Consider the following 14555-nt stretch of genomic DNA (forward strand, 5'->3'; position numbering starts at 1 on the left):
TATTATACTTTTTTTAATTGATGTTTTAATTGAGTTCCAATCTTGAATGCTTGTTGAGTTAATTTTTCCTTAGAGTGACACTAGGGTTGAGAATCCATTTTGGTAATCCTTGTGGATGAGTGACACACCATGAGGGTTAGACAATGCTAGATTGGAGAGGGTTGAGAGGGTGAGTCGAGAGGTAGCGGAACGCCCCCTTTCCCCTCCGGTGTGACTTATCCTACCTCCACATTCTAAGAGTTCTTTGTGATCACAATAGAGTGAAGTGCTAAGAGACGAACTTTGCTGGGGCTTAGTTATGCAAGCAACAGAGTAAAGCGTTGAAGTAATCCTTATTATCTTGGGCTTAATTGTGACTAGGGGTCTTTCGCCTGGACCAAAGGGTTTGATCTATTTTAGGAAAATAGGGTTTATCACTTGGAATCCCTATAGCTTTAAGCAACCTAGCACAGTGTGAGGTGTTGAGACTAAGTGATTTCTCCATTGGGGCATAGTGTAGGGTTAGTCACGGTTGACCTTAAGTTTTTGAACTGTGTGTTTAAGGATTTCACGACTCATTAGACATCAATTAAGAGACATAATGATTGGTCTTGCACTTGAAGTAACAGTCCTAAGGTGAGCAATATCCGGGTGCCCCATTTATTGTTGATTACCTCTCCTATCTTTTATTTGCTCCTCTTTCTTCTTTTCTTATTTCTATATGCATTGCCTTGTTTTCACATCACTATCAATTCATATTTACTCTAGTGAAATTGTAATCTCTGTGTTTCTGATCACTATTCCCTGAGGATTCGATTACCCACTCACTGGGGTATTATTACTTCGACAAACCTGTGCACTTGCGGTTCACATGCAAAAGGGCGTTATCAAGTTTTTGGCTCCGTTGCCGGGGAATAGGCGTTTTAGAAACACTTTGCACTTAGCTATTTTAGCTATTCGCCATTTATTCTATTTCATACTTTCTTATTCTTCCATCGTTCTGATTTGTTTTTCTTTCTTTAGTTGCATCTCCAGGTTATGACCCAAGGGAATCCTTTGACATTGGTTGAAGGTGATCCTGAACTTGAACGAACACTTCGTAGAAGGGGTAAAGAACCTGTGCAAGAATAGACAAATCAAGCTGAGGTAGAAGGTGAAGGGTTAGATATGGCAGAAAAAAATGAGTAGCAGAGGACACCATCCAATTATGCCAGACCCTTTGATTTGGGCACACAATCTAGTATTGTGCAGCCACCAATTACGGCTCAGAATTTTGAGCTCAAGCCAGCATTCATCCAAATGTTACAACAGTCGGCACAGTTTAATGTTTTGGCCGATGAGGATTCAAACAATCACATAGGGAACTTCTTGGAAGTGTGCAACATGCTTAAGATCAATGGTGTTACGGATGATGCTATCAAGTTTGAGGGCCTTCCCATTTTTCTTGAAGGAAAGAGCAAAGAAGTTGCTATATTTATTACCTAGAGCATCGATTACTACTTTAGAGGAGATGGAAGAAGCTTTTCTTACCCGATATTTTCCCTCCTGGAAAATTTGTGAAGCTTAGGAATGAAATATCCTCCTTTGTGCAAACGGAATTAGAGTCTCTTTTTGAGACATGGGATAGGTTGAAGGAGCTCCTGCGGGAATGTCCTCAACATGGTTCCCCGAGTGGATGATCATTCAAACTTTCTATAATGGGTTGAACCCGAGCACAAGACAGTTACTTGATACTATAGTAGGCGGTACCTTAGGGAGCAAGACCCCCGAAGAAGCCCGAGATCTCATTGAAGAAATGGCTATGAATGGTTATCAGTAGAACACTAGAGACATAAAAAAAGTAGCCTGACTTTCATGAGATTGATGTCGTTACCTCATTGCCAGCCTAAGTGGAGTCATTGACCAAGAAGTTAGACACTCTAACTTTCGAATAGAGTGGCAGCCGTGACTAGTTGCACAAGGTGTGGGAGAGGACATGCTCCATATGATTGCCCGATTTCTATTGGTGGTACATCCTCGGTAGAACAAGTGGATTTTGTGGGTAATGTAATGAGAAACCATGAAAATCCATATAGCAACACATACAATTCAGGGTTGGAGGAGCCATCCAAATCTTTCATGGAGTAATCAAGGGCAACATAGACAATGGCACCACCTGGTTTCCAACAACAACAACAAGTCCAGAATATGGAGAACCGAGTTTCAGGGTTGGAAAACTAGATGACTGATTTAGAGAAGGCTTTGACCAGATTCATCCAATCATTGGATACAAGGTTTTAGTCGGTCGAAGCTACACTTCACAACCACACTGCATCATTGCACAATTTAGAGAATCAAGTGGGGCAAATTGCGAAGTCGTTATTGGAGAGACCTCAAAGAAGCTTGCCTAGTAACACTGAAACTAATCCGAGAGAACATGTTAAGGCAATCACTTTGAGAAGTGGTCATGAGGTTGAGGGTAGGTTTTTGAGTGAGAAGACCGATGTTGAAGCACCTAAGGTTTTGGAGATTGAGGAGAGAACAAAAGGAAAATAAATGGCACCCCCACCTTACAAGCCAAGAATCCCTTATCCTTCAAGATTAAAGAATGACCAAAATGATGAGCAAGACAAGAAGTTTCTGGGTCTATTCAAGTAGTTGCTCATCAACATCTCATTTGTGGAGGCGTTATCTCAAATGCCTCGGTATGCAAAGTTTCTCAAGGACCTCTTGACCAATAAGAGGAAGTTGGAGGAAGTTGGAGGAAAGTGCATCTGTGAAGAGAAGGCATTGGCAGATTCCGGGGTGAGTATCAACGTCATGCCTTATACATTCTTCCAAAAGCTAGGCTTGGGAGAGCCTTGGCCTACTCGGATGACACTTGAATTGGCGGACTGAACGGTTAGACATCCAAGGGGCATCATCGAAGACGTACTTGTGAAGGTTGACAAGTACATATTTCCTATGGACTTTGCAATGTTGAATGTTGATGAGGATGTCGATGTCCCGCTGATACTTGGGAGGCCGTTCTTGCGCACTTCCAAGGCCCTCATTGACATGGGCGGCGGGGAGTTGACTTTACGAGTTGGGGATGACAAGCTTACATATTGCCTCTCCGAAGCCATGAGACATTCTTTAGACTTTGATGATACTTTTTACTTTCTTGACACTACCAATGAACTAATAGATGAATATGTGCTTGAAATGATGAAATCCGGACCCATATGAAGGGGTGCTAAAATCAAGGAGTGGAGAATGAAGAAGTCTTGATGCTTGGTCAAGAGGACAAGGCACAATCTACCCCTGGGGATCATGAAGAAGATTATCTGAAAGATGAAGCATGCAAGGAGACGTCACAAGAAATGCCCCAAGGCTAATGGGGATGTGTAAGAATGGAGTAAGGATGATGAACACTTGTGCAGTAACAAACTCAATAACTCTCCCTTTATCTTCAAAAGACTATGTTCATCATGCTTTTAGGTTATGGGTAAGAGTGAAACCTTCATCTATGAGCCCCCGTGAGGTAAGGTCAGGTACGTCAAGCTAAGTGACGTTAAACAAGTGCTTCTTGGGAGATAACCCAAGTCTTTATTGTTTTTCTAGTTTTTAGTTAGTATTTGCATGAATAAGAGCTTGAGTATTGGTGTATTGATCTTTTACAAGCTATTGTTGTGATTTTCTCATGGATTATTGGTATTATCATATGCTTAATCGTGTGTGACGAAGTTTTCTTGGTCGTTTGAGCATGTTTTTCATGATTCTCTGGTTACTTTCGCATAATATAGGCATGCTCTAAATAGATGTAAATGTTTCAGAAATTTTCTGCAAAGTCTATAAATTTTTGTAAGTTATCCAGAGAAGACACGCGGCAATGTGGAAATTCCACACGGGCGTGTGTTTTCATTCAGAGCTCATCCCGAGAGGACATAGGGGCATGTGTCTGCCCCTGTGAATGACCTTGTGACAGTCACATGCCCATGTGGAAATTCCACACGGGCATGTGTTTCTCTGTAGAAGTTTAGAGCTCTATCCCGAGAAGACACAAGGACAGACATAGGGGCGTGTGTCTGCCCTTTGTCTGACCCTGTGATCTACACACGGGCGTGGATAATATCCACAAGCCCCTGTGATTTCCTCAGAGAGTTTTCTTCCATCCCGAGAAGGCACAGGGGCGTCTGAGTACCCTTGTGAAGATCCACGACCGTGTGAAATTTTCACATGGGCGTGGTGTGGACAGAGGAGCCACAGGGGCGTGTGGAGGCCCCTGTGGGTCGGGCACACGGGCATGGAGAATTTCCACACGCCCGTGTGGTTGCGTTCAGAGCTAAAGAATGCCATCCCGAGAGCACATAGGGGTGTGTGTCTACCCCTGTGAGGCTCTCCTGTAGAGTCACACGGGCGTGGGTAATTTTCGCACGCCTGTGTGGATGTACAGAATTCAAAAGGTTGCAATTTCTCTTTATAAATCTTATTCACTTTTTCATTTTCACACTCCCAAACACTTTTAGAACGCATCCCGCACTCTCCCGACTTCGCACCATTGATTTAGAGAGATTTTACTCGAGTTTTTTGGCCGATTTCAAGGTTTTCATCTTCATCTTAGGTTTGGGACCGTGTGTCTTTGGATTTCCATAATTTATTAAACTTTGACTAAGAGGCATAATGATTAGTGTTGCACTTGAAATAATAGTCCTAGGGTGAGCAATATCCAGTACTATATCTTCCCATCGATTACCTTTCCTTATTCCTATTGCTTTCTTTTCTCTTTTCTTTATTTTTATTTTCATTGATATTATTCACTCAAATCACAAATTGGTCCACTCTATAGCTAAATAGCATTACTACTTGCTTCTTAACAACTATTCCTATGGATACGACTACCCACTCACCAGAGTACTTTATTACTTTGACAACCCATGCACTTGTGGTACACACACACAAGGAGTGCGTCAGAGCCCTAATTTTTTATTATAAAAGGCCGCTTATCTCTATTTTAAGTGAACGTTTTCACGGCTTTGAAGAGGTAAGGAAGCTAAGGTTTAAAAGGAGGCCTTTGTGACTTTGGGGACATTTCTTCACCAACTTTGATTGATATCTCCTCTGTCATTGCATCAAGGAAGCCACCAATCACTCTAGCTTCGTAGAGGAACCCATCAAGACATTGAAACTACCCATCAAGCCCATCATCACAAATTAAGGGGGTTTATTTCCATGGCTTTTACAAATTTTTACTCTTTTATCATTTGTTTTGTAACTTGCTCTATGGAGAGCTAAACACTAGAGGGTATTTGGGCATGTGAACCCTAGGATTCTATTCTTTGTATTTATTTACATTGTGTTTTCTTTTTAATCTAAGTTTAGTTGAGTTTTAATCTTGTGTTCTTAATGCTTGCTTGCTTTATTGATATATTGATTGATTGGTTTTCATTGATTCATTCACCTTAGTGAGAGAGAGAGAGAGAGAGAGAGAGAGAGAGAGAGGGTTAGAACCTCAAGTTTGAAGAGGGTTGAGAGGATGAGTCATGAGTTAGTGGAGTGTCCCCTTTCCCCTCCTATTGGTGTACTCTATCTCCGTATTCCCTAAGCTCTAAGAAACCATATGTGGCGTGAGGTGTTTATATTTAGATATTTATTGTAGGGGTTAGGGGTCTTTCACTTAGAAGTAAGGGCTAGGTTTATTCTTAGGAATCGGGCACATCCTTTGGAATCCTTAGAGGGTTAGGAAGTTATATGTGGTGTGAGGTGTTGAGACTGAGAGATTTCTCCACCAGGGACCTCGTAGGGGACTAGTATCAGTGATCTGGAGACAGGGACCGATTTGTCTTTGAATTTCCATGACTTAACTAACTCAGGTTAGGAACACTTTGTGAATATTGTGCTTAATGTTTAAATCCTAGGGGGAGCATTGCCCGAATACCTCATTTTTCATTGATTGAGATATCATTTCATTTTTGCTTACTTGTTCGCGACATTCATCTTCTCGTGCATTAGTTCATTATATGATCTCTTGATTATTCTACCAGATAACATAGAAGTAGTTAGTACTAATACTCTCGTTCCTTATGGATTTGACTACTCGACCCGTTGGGTACAATTTATTACTTCAGTGATCCGTGCACTTGTGGACACACACAAGGGGTGTGTCACGACACACATCATCACTTACTTAGGAAAATAAGGAGTTGAAGGTTACCATTCAAATGATTGAGATGAATTTTAGAATAATGTATCTTCAAAAGGGCCCTTGTCAACCTTGTTATTATGATTTTCAACAAAAGAATATTGGAGGTATATTCTGCTGATTCAATTTTGCTTGGTTTGATGAATAAAAATATTTTTTTGGAAAAAGTATAAAAGAAGAAGCATCATCTTGCCTATGTTGTTATTTATTTAAAACTGAAATTAAAGTCATGATGACCCTGACTCTTTTGCAAGTGAGGGATTTAAAGCTTGGAATAAAAAAAAATCAAGGCTTGATGTTCATGATGTTACAAGTACACATAATGTGGTGATTTTAAAATATCTGGATTTGATGAAACAATCTTAATCTATTCATTCTACATTTGATAAACAAATAGACTTTACTGAAATTAAGTATAAAATCTGATTGAATGCCTATATTGATTGTATTAGATTCCTTTTATGACAAGGATTGCCTTTCTTTAGTTATGATGAATATGAAAAATTCAAGCAACATAGTAAATTTTCTTATGCTTTTACATTTTATGTATAACTTAATAATATTGTGGGTAATGTTGTACTACATAATACTCCATGAAATCAAGAAATTATTGCTTCATCAATTCAAAATGTCATTATGCATATAAAGAAACAACCAAAGCTTCAATCAAGGATCTTAGAGATGATTTTTTTTGGGATTTTAGTTGATATCTCATGTGTGTCATAGAAAAAGTAGGTGGCTTTGATTTTATGTTATATGGAATCAACATCACTTATGTTTTTGATACTTTAGCTGCATCACTTAAAAATGTTATTAGTTATATACTTTAAGAGCATTGACCAAGTTTCTCAAGAATTGGAGGGCAAGGTTATGACAATATTAGTAATATGTGAGAAAAGTTCAATGACTTGCAAACTTTGATAATGAGAGAAACTAAATCTGTAAATTATATTCATTCTTTTGCTCATCAATTACAGTTAGCTTTTGTGTTTATTTCAAAGAATTATTATGTTATCAATCATTTCATTGATTTAGTTGCCTGTTTGTTAAATGTGATTAGAGCTTCTTTTAATCATTGAGACAAGCTTAAAGAGCAACATGTAAACAAAGCTATAGAATCATTAATGTTGAGTTGCAAACTAGTTGAGGTGTTAAAGAAAGAAATGAGTTTTAAGAGGCCTAGTGATACTCACCAGGGATCTCATTATGCTTCACATTTTAATATAATGGTTATGTTTTCTTCAGTTATAGATGTACTTGAAGATATTGAAAAGAATGACACTTATCAAGATCAAAATACAGACGCACAATGTATATTGGAACTGCTAGAGTCATTTGATTTTTTATTTTTTGCATACATTTAATGGTGGAAATCTTAGGGATTACTAATGAATTAAATTTTGCTTTGCAGAAAAAGGACCAATAAATTATAAATGCTATATTACTTGTTATAAATTGCTAAGAAAAGGTTACAACAAATAAGAGATGATGGATGGGGAGATTTGATGAAAGATGCTTCTTTATTTTGTAATAGGATCAAATTCAAATGCTGGACATGGAACATGATATGTTAAATAAAGGTGTCATAAAGCCTCATAGGTTAGCAACATACATCATTATTAAGATAATCAATTTTATGTTGTGATTAAGGGTTTTTTTAAATATTGTTTTTTTTAATTAATTACCAAAATAGGCATTTCTGTAATTATTTATGGAAATAGACATTTTTTTATTTTTTAATATTAAACTTTAGTTTTTCTTTTTAAAAAGTTGCAGGTTCCACTAGTTTTTTAATTTTAATTTTTTTTTAAAACCCATAGGCCCCACTAGTTTTTTAATATTAATTTTTTTTAAAAAAATTGTTGGCAGCACTAGTTTTTTAAATAAAAAAAATAGTTTTACATTCAAGCCATTATAATTTCATAATATTTTCTTATAACTTGTTTTATTTCCACTTTTACTCTCCTATTTCTACTTTCACTAATTCTAACAGATAAAAATTATGGGTAATATTTGGTTAAACTTTTAACATATAAAAATTGCTGTGGTAAAAATTTTAATATATAAAAATTAAACTTATCCTCAAATATTAGAATAGTTAAACATGTAACTATTAAGGTAGGGGAAGCATTGTTGGGGGATTGTGAGATGAGTTATTGGTGGTAGGTGATACTTACCCATTCATGAGAGCCATTTGATTAAATTGATCATAACCATCCGTTTGTTAGGTGGAGGCCTATATAAATCGTCCAAGTCCCTTTTGTAAAAACACACAAGCATTGTTGTAAGAAAGATTATCAATATAGAGAAGTTCTCCTCTAAAACTTGTATCATTCAAGTTTCTTTATTTTCTTGCAAAGTTATTTTATTTCCTTTACATTTAAGCTAGCAAAATTCATATTCTTGTCATACCGAACAAATGAGGCTACCTTGGTTGAGAGGAACACCAACCAAGGGCCGCATGAACTCTTGACCAAAGAACAAGCTCGTAACATGTAGTATTCTAATCCTAATATCGAAGTTTTCTCAAGGAAAAACTTTCAACACAATTGCTAACTACTCAATCTTGATCAAGGACTCAAGTATGTTTTTTTATCCGTGTTCACTAATTAACTTTCATATAACCTTTGTTCATTTTTTTACTGTACATATTTACTCTTACTAAACTCACATTTTTTTTTCATTTTCTACAATGACAGGAAAAACACTTGTTTTGGTTTATTACAATGGTTCAATCACTACTAGTGAGGAGAGGGCAAATATTTTCATCGGATGATCATTCTTGTTGTGATATAGAAAATGATCTATGTAGCCAATTTAAAGAGAACCATTGAAGAAAATATAGAAATTATAGATGATCGAAGAATTACACATATCAAATACCATATACCTATTTCCTCAGGACAAGGGAAAGATCTACTATCGGTCTTTCAAATTATATAATGACAGAGATGTTTAGATGATGTTCAGCTGCCACCAAGCATTTCATGATGTTCAAGTTATAGAATTGTATGTGGAACTTGGTGTTGTGACTTCCACTAGTGGTTTTTCTTAACACCAAATTAATAGAGATGACAACATTTCACCAAAAAGGCTTTCAACAGAATAGAGGGCATGGGATAATCTACAACACAATTTCAATTTCACTACTTCATAACAACCATCAAGCACATCGACACACCATAGAACTGAGGACATTACCAGTCATCAATTTGGTGAATATAGGAGTTCAAGCGGAGATGACCAAGATGAGGATAACTAAACAGACAATAGCGACGCTAACACTGAAGATATTAACTTAGAAGATTACAATGCGGAAGATACTAGCAGATAGAGGCAGAGCATAGAAATAATGATGCCGCCATATGAGCCTCAGGCACATGAGAGCACTTGATTTGGAAGCAATGTCTGCACCAAAATTTCTTGAATACCCTTCACTATACATCAACACATTAAGAGGGGCAATGGCAGATGGAGAATTGCATGTAGGTATGTGATTTTAAAACAAAGATGATGCTGTAATAACAATTAAGAATTACTGCTTGCAGAAGTCCATGGAATATAAAGTAATAGAATTTGGTCCAACTCGGTATTTTGGAAGATATAAGTCATATGGTGATGGATGCAATTGAAGAGCTCCCACATCCTATAGCAAGAGGAATCAAGTTTGGGAGATTACAAAAATACAACAACGCATACACTTGTACAACAATAATAGTCTCCCAAGATCATTTAAAACTAGATTCAAACTTGATTTTCCGGTGTATACATGCACTAGTCAAAGAAAAAGCCATCTATCAATGTCTCTATTTTGATAATGGAGATCAAGAACCGATATGGGTACACAACGACATATAGAAATGTATGGATTGTAAAATAGAAAATGATTGAAGCTGCATTTGGTAATTGAAAGGAGTCATACAATAAGTTACCAAAATGGCTATCAACATTTGTTAATTACTTAAATGTATGTATTTGTATATATGCTTGTTATATGTTAGCATGCATTTTTGGATGAATTGATGCCCCTTTTGTGTTTAAATTTATTTAATATGTGTTACAGGCCTTAAAAAGGCAAGATTAGCCCAAGAACACATTTGGGAAGAAATAGGCATCAAAAACAATGTTTTAAGGGTTCCCCACACTATAGCGGACATTATAGCATGAAGCAAGAACGGAGCTACAAGAGTTTGATTGAAAGCCTCATAGACTCTATGCGGCTGCAAGGATGCCTGTGAGGCTCACTGAAGAATTTTGCACCTGCTGTTGTAGATGGATTACTGCAGTAAGCACTGTAGTGCCAGGAAAAATTTTGAGTAGATGACATTTATGGAAGCTTTTAGGGCAAAATAAAGGGGTATTTTTTAGAGAGGTTTTGAATCCCTAGGCAAAGGTGACTTAATCTGGGTAAGAAAGGGCTGATTCTTGGCATTTAGAAAGTGAAAATCAAAGGGAGAAGCGTCATTAGGGAAGATCTTCATCGATCTCACCTTGGGAGAGCTTGAAGATGATAAGGGAAGCCACCCCCATTGTGGCATCGGCGGAAGCTTTCAAAGTAATCTGACTAGCCATCTCATCTCCATTGTTTGAGGGAGTCTTGTTATACAATTTTTAGTTATTTATATGGCTTTATTCTTGTTATCTGCTTGTATGGACTTGCTAACCCCCTAGGTTACCGGATGCCGATGAGCCTTGGGATGAACTTGTTTGTTTAGATGTTATGATTGTGGGATCGAAAATACGCGTCTTGCATCATGAAAAGACACCAGACAATATATCGAAGCACAAATATCATATTTGTTTTGTGTGGGTTCTTTCATTCCTAATAGAGGCAAACCTCTATTATTAATTACCCTAGATTAGAAATCTTAGGAACCTCCGATTAAGGACAAAAAAATACAAGTAAGAGCAAAAAGATTTGCGAATTATAAAACCTGTTATTTTATTATATAAATATATTTATTACATCACTTATATGTATATATATATATATTTTGTTTTTCATCGCCACCGCTCGCGCCTTTGTAATCGCTACCTGCACTGATTGCCATAACAATCTTTTTTTTTTGTTGCCGTCTCGAAATGAATAAGTCACCACTGCTTGTGCCTTATCATCGCCTTGCAATATATATCTCATTACTGCCTTGAGATAAAACTAGCCACTACCTCGAGATAAGCATTCTTATCGTTACTTAGATATTAGTAGTGCCTATTTTTTTAGATTTTTATGCATGTACTATTATTATTTTTATTATGAGCAATGCATTACTCTCAATTTTTATATCATGCTCATATGAATGCATAACATGCTCTTCGATATACACTTTAATATTTCTCATTTTTTTATTTATTTATTTTTATCATCATGTTTTATTTTTATTTTTTATATTATTTTTTTATTATATTTTTGCCATGCACGTATGCATGCATTCTCATCTTATTATTAATTTTTATATATATATTTTAAATTTTATTTCTTATGCATGTGAATCTCATCATTCATCAAATTTCTTTTTATATTTTCATTTCAATGCATATATGTCTTTTCATGGTGGGCTTGCATATATGTTTTTTTCCATGGTGGGCCAGCCCTTTTTATTATTGCATTTTTTTTATTATTTGTATTTTTTTTTATTTGTGCATGACATGCTTCTTAGACGTATGCATGTTTTCTTCTCTTTTTTTAATCATTTTTTTTATTCCATGCACACGAGAATGCAGCATCACCATAACTTGCTTGATGTATTATATTATTTTTATTCATAATTATGATAGAATGAATAATTCTGCTTTGTTCTTGAGTGCCCCACGATTTTTTTATTATTTTTTAAATTCTTCTTTAAATATGCAAGCATGCTTCTCATCATTTTTTGTCATTCAACTTTTTAATGGTCGGCAGATATGCATGCTTTCTATTTCATTATTTTATGTTATTTTTATCATCATTGTGATGCATGAATAAAATCCATATGTGCTCCAGATTTGAAAGAAAACTGCTAGCTCAAAGGCATAAAGAACAAAGGCCAGTTTATTGAACCAAATATATATATATATATATATATATATATATATATTCATTGGATAGATTCATCTTTGGTTGCTGTGTAGCCCTCTCATTCATCTGCTGAGCCAATTTAATATGTTCTAGCTTAGCACCAACAAGAAGTAAAAGAATCAACGGCAGGAATATGAGTGTCATCCTTTTATGTTCAGTAACAAATAGCCGCAGGTACGCAATATATATTTGTGAAAATCAAAGGTTTCTCGTGTCGCATGATGGGATGTGTCTGGATGAATCCTACTCATAGTACTTTGTAATCTGATTTGCTGACAGATAAATGAAACTGCTTGAAGAACGACATCAGCCAAAGACACTTCTACACACTCCTTGACAAACTCCTACTGTTGTGGAGTGAGTTTTACATTCTCTTTGGGCGTTTCAGCACGAATTACATCTTCCCAGCACTTCCATTCTCTGGTCTTAGGCCTTCGCTTTAAAACTTTCCGAGATAATGTATGAGCCTCTCGGCGCAGAGCGAGATTGCAATAATGATGGACCAGAGCAAGAATAACATCTTTATTCTCCAAAAGTTATGGAATAGCTCTAGCTTGGGTTTAAGTCGTATTGACGGAGTCCATATCCTTAATAGCATTCATCGTAAGATCAGATATGGGGAGTGTCATGAAAGGCTGAGAAGACATGATTGAAGACACCTTCCTGAACATGATCTTTTGTTTCTTTGCGTCAATGGAATCACGATCCTCTTCGCTTCCATTAGCCTTCTCATTTTCAGATACCTTCTCGTCCTTTTCCACAGAGCCTTTTCTCTGTGTCCGCTGCGGATCCATACATCTTCATCAGCCGATCCTCAGCATCCTTCAGCACCTTTTCATAGGCTTTATGCATCCCATCGAGCTGGAGAACAGACTTGTATGCAATCCTCTCCTGCTCGGCCATAGCATGCCACTCCTTTTCCTTGTCTGTTTGCTCCGCACACCACTTCAATCGGTCGACACCTTCCAGTCTCAGAGAACGCACGATCCCCTTAAGCTATGCAGAGAGGGCAACCTCAATCTCGGTGGCGTGGACACGGACAGCATCGACAGCTTCGTGGTCTGGTCATTCGCCCAGGGTTTGGAGAATCGATCGTGTATGCATGACATCGGAGATGGGCCGAGGGAGGAGACAAGGAGGGAGAAGACAGATGGTGACAGACAGTAATAGTGACGGAATCGGACATGGTTGGCGGCATTATTTCAGACCTATTCAACCATGTCCGCGACCTCCTCGGCTAGCATGCGAGTGGCGAGTAAAGTAGCGGCGGCGAGTGACATGCTCGGCGGCATTATTTCGACCATCAAGCATGTCTCGGGGATGAATAGTGAGCGGGCGCAAGTAGCTTTTATATATATATATCTAAGAATATGGGGAGAGGAAGAGAAATATACCTCTTCTTTTCGCTTTCTTTCCTTGACTCGACTCTCCGACCCCTCTCCCTTTTAAACCAATATGGCATATCTTTTTTTCAACCAACCCCTCCCTCCAAATCATGAAGTGATGAGAATAAAACCCAAACAAAAAAATTCAAATTTTTAAATTTTTTTTTTATTGTGGGATCTTATCTTCTCAGCCAACCCTCCGTCAAACCACAATAACGATCAAACCTAAATTTTTTTAAAAAAAAATTTTTTAAAATTTTGAAATTTTCTTTTAATTTTTTTGTTTATTTAAATTTTTTATTATTATTATTTTTTCTGCCTCCTTTTAAACTTTGACCCCCGTTTTTTTTATTCTCATAGATCATCTCTCATTCTTATCCTCATCCCGAGAGATCAGAGATAAAATTTAATTTAGTTTAATTTTTTTTTTGTCATCATCATAATTTTTATATATATATATTTATTATATATATATATATTTAATTTCAAATTCAAAAATTTGAAATTTGAAAATTTTTTATTTCTTTTTTTTTTCATCTCCCCCTCTTAAAAACTCATCTGTTCTTATCCCCGTAAAATACAACCTCCCGTGGACTCAATAAGCTAGATTGGAGAGGGTTGAGAGGGTGAGTCGAGAGGTAGCGGAGAGTCCTCTTTCCCCTCTTGTGTGATCTATCCTACCTCTATGTTCCAAGAGTTCTTTGCAGGATAAGATAAGACCAAATATAAAATTCAAATTTAATTAATTTTTTTCTAAATTAAATTTTCAAAATTTAATTAAATTAATAAAAATTAAATTTTTTTTTTGAAATTTAATTTAAAAATTCAAATTGCCTCAGGATGCGTGTCTAGGATACTTCGAGATTTGCACTTTCTCAGATTGCTTCGAGATGTGTTTTTTTAGGCTATATGAAATTTAGGATTGCCTTGAGATGCGCATTTGGGCTATCCTAAAATTTGAGATTACCTCGAGATA

General features: G+C 36.7%; 1 non-coding gene across 1 annotated transcript; it reads right to left on the reverse strand.

The window, feature by feature from the left end:
- Positions 1-1538: 1538 nt before the first annotated feature.
- Positions 1539-1645, reverse strand: LOC120266008. The gene has a single exon (XR_005537851.1). It is a non-coding gene; the product is annotated as a small nucleolar RNA R71 (small nucleolar RNA).
- Between the last annotated feature and the right edge of the window lie 12910 nt (positions 1646-14555).

Source organism: Dioscorea cayenensis, chromosome 7 (assembly GCF_009730915.1).
Source record: "Dioscorea cayenensis subsp. rotundata cultivar TDr96_F1 chromosome 7, TDr96_F1_v2_PseudoChromosome.rev07_lg8_w22 25.fasta, whole genome shotgun sequence".
Taxonomy (NCBI): Eukaryota; Viridiplantae; Streptophyta; class Magnoliopsida; order Dioscoreales; family Dioscoreaceae; genus Dioscorea; species Dioscorea cayenensis.